A 3831-nucleotide genomic window follows, 5' to 3' on the forward strand; every position below is an offset into this window, starting at 1 on the left:
CAGGGGTGAATTCGATATGAAGAATACAAACAATTGTCTTTTATTGTTGATTGATTGATATGTAGAGTGTCAGTAAAATACAGGGTGTCCCGAAATTACATCGCAATATTTTATCAGCTGCATCTAAGTCTAAAAATAAGTCAAAAACTTCATATACAGAAATCTTAAAAAGTGAATCGTTTTCATATTACAGGGTGTTTTATAGCTCCTAGTGAAGATGGTTTCTTGCTAATATTTTCGAAACGTCTGGTGGTTATTTTTCGAAATTTTTATCGTATACTACTGTTATTGTTACTAACTGATTTTATAACACTTTATGCTAAAATGTATACAGGGTCGATTAAAATTAGTGGTCAGCAAAGATAAAAATGTCATAACTTTTTTCTGGTTACTTTTAATTATGTAAATAGTAAAATTAAAAAAAAAACAACATTTTTACATAAAAAAGTTGCTCTAGTCTTATTTCGATAGAAGCGTCCGTTTTTAAAATAATCTATATATATATATACATATATAAAAGAGTTTCTCCTAACTGACTGACTCATCATCGCAGAGCCCAAACTACAATAAAAGCTAGAAACGTGAAATTTTGCCAACGGGTTCCTTTTATAATGTAGGCATCGGATAAGAACGGATTTTTTGAAATTCCACCGATAAGGGGTAAAAAATGGGAAAATTGTTACCCGTGACCTCGAGAACTAAGGGGGCGTGGCTTCGAAGTTTAAACGGAGACTGCCCGCACCAACGAGTCGCAGGCGTCAACTTAAGAAAAAAAAATTAACTGCAACAATGTTTTTTTATAATGTAGGCCCCGGATACGAACGAACTTTTTGAAATTCCACCGATAAGGGTGTTTCCGCGGACGAAGTCGCGTGTACCAGGCTTGTCAGACATAAATGTTTCACAACCTACACTCATAAAGTATTTTTAATCACGTTTAATAAAATTAAAAGGTATGTTACAAATCATCAGGTATAAACATGACATAAGACTATTACAAATACTTAATTTCAAGATCAAAAACTGTTTTCTTTGTTTAAAATTTTAAATTTTATTTCAAAATTGTAAATAATTGAGAAAAATTAAAACAATTAACTTATTAGCTAAGAAAAGAAAACTGAAAATACCAAACGAACAAACAAAAAATTTCTTGAAACCAGAGGCTTCTAACGAAATAAGACGAGAGTACCGACGATAAAAATTTCGAAAAATAACGATCAGGTGTTTCGAAAATATTTACAAAAAACCATCTTCAATAGGAATTATAAAACACCCTGTAACATAAAAACAATTTACTTTTCAAGATTCTTGTATATGAAGTTTTTTTCTTATTTTAAAACAAAGATGCGGCTGGTAAAATATTGCGATGTGATTTCTGGACACCCTGTATAAGGATCCTGAGATGTTATATTTTGATAGTCTTGAAAACAGTAAAATATCGTATAATATTTAATAATCAAGTATAAGCCCATAGCATTTATAAGGTATCTTATACGGATCTTAATTTTTTCTTAATTATTATGGCAAACTTAGTATGAAAACTAAATATTTCGAGTTTTACTTTCATAAGATGCACACCATTGACTTTCCATTGACTTTCCTTAGCATTTAGGCGATGCCAGCATGAATTTACACAGAAATCTTACTTACTTACTTAACGTGGCCAAACAACACTTTAATCATTTAAGCCTCCTCGACCATCGAGGAGATCGATCCTTCATCTAGTCCTATCTTTTACTAGTTCTTCCCAATTTCGTATTTCTAACATATTTCCGCTCTTGAGTCTCTACATTATCTTTTCACTTTTGTATAGGTCGTGCTGGCGGCCTTCTTTCAGTTGGCCTGTCCCTATAAATAATACCAATATCCCTATTCTCTACTCTGACTACATGACCTACTCATGCAAGCTTTCTAAATGTTATTGTGCTAGTGATCCGTGGTTGTTAAGTCATTTCCCTCACTTCACCACACGTGCCTTTCCTTCACAGGTTATTTTTTGAATCTTGTAATGGGTCCACATATTTTTCTTAAGACTATTCTCGGAGGAAAGTAGCTTTTCTTGTTTTCTAATAGTTGGTCAGCGACTCGCATCCAGGATCACAGGGATCACTATTGTATTGTATTGTTTCACTTTTCGTGGTAAATTTCGTGGAGTTCGCAATTTTCTCAGGGCAGCTACGACTCTGTTTCCGCTATGTATTCGATACTGGTCTATTCCCATTACTCTCTGTTCCATTGGGGTATAGAAACTTTTTAAACCCTTCCTTTGTGTGAAATCAGCTAGTGAAAAAGTCTCACCCTCGCTTCGCTCAGGCAGTAAAGTTCACATTCGAAGGAAATTAGCACATCTTACCCCTTGTTATTTTATAAACTAATTTTATAACGGTCGGCTCAATATAGATTTTCAAACTAAGTTTCAAACAAAGTTATTCAAAAAAGAAAAAATTATAAGATTATGAAAAATCTCGATGTTAAAAATTAGATAATTACAATTTTATTAAAAAAATATAACTGTCATAAGAAGTGATACACTCAAAAGGTATAATTTCTTCAACTGAACGTTTTGGCAATGAGGTAGTCTCACATCAAGAATGAAACTATAACATTGGCAAATATTTTTATAAACAAGTAATAAGAAAAAAAAAATGTATTTGGCGACCTCGCAGCTGAATGATGCAATGGAATGAGCTGATAGTGCAATGTAGTCAGTCTTCTCCTCATTATACCCCACACATGTTGAATGGGAGTTAAATCCGGTGAATGGGGTGGCCATGGTAAAACAGTAACGCCTGCTTCTTGATGAAAGTCCATAGTATGACGGCTCAATATAGATTTTCAAACTAAGTTTCAAACAAAGTTATTCAAAAAAGAAAAAATTATAAGATTATGAAAAATCTCGATGTTAAAAATTAGATAATTACAATTTTATTAAAAAAATATAACTGTCATAAGAAGTGATACACTCAAAAGGTATAATTTCTTCAACTGAACGTTTTGGCAATGAGGTAGTCTCACATCAAGAATGAAACTATAACATTGGCAAATATTTTTATAAACAAGTAATAAGAAAAAAAAAATGTGTTTGGCGACCTCGCAGCTGAATGATGCAATGGAATGAGCTGATGCAATGTAGTCAGTCTTCTCCTCATTATACCCCACACATGTTGAATGGGAGTTAAATCCGGTGAATGGGGTGGCCATGGTAAAACAGTAACGCCTGCTTCTTGATGAAAGTCCATAGTATGACGGCTCAATATAGATTTTCAAACTAAGTTTCAAACAAAGTTATTCAAAAAAGAAAAAATTATAAGATTATGAAAAATCTCGATGTTAAAAATTAGATAATTACAATTTTATTAAAAAAATATAACTGTCATAAGAAGTGATACACTCAAAAGGTATAATTTCATCAACTGAACGTTTTGGCAATGAGGTAGTCTCACATCAAGAATGAAACTATAACATTGGCAAATATTTTTATAAACAAGTAATAAAAGAAAAAAAAATGTGTTTGGCGACCTCGCAGCTGAATGATGTAATGGAATGAGCTGATAGTGCAATGTAGTCAGTCTTCTCCTAATTATACCCCACACATGTTGAATGGGAGTTAAATCCGGTGAATGGGGTGGCCATGGTAAAACAGTAACACCTGCTTCTTGATGAAAGTCCATAGTATGACGAGTAATATAAGGATGTGCATTATCTGACTGAAAAAAGACATGTGGACAGGCCTCAAGCTAAGGAAGTAAAGTGGCCTATCGAACATCATCAACATACCGCTCAGCAGTCGTATTTCCTCGCAAAAAGAGAAGGGATAATCTGGCAAATCAC

This window comes from Anthonomus grandis, chromosome 15 (genome assembly GCF_022605725.1).
Source record: "Anthonomus grandis grandis chromosome 15, icAntGran1.3, whole genome shotgun sequence".
Lineage (NCBI taxonomy): Eukaryota > Metazoa > Arthropoda > Insecta > Coleoptera > Curculionidae > Anthonomus > Anthonomus grandis.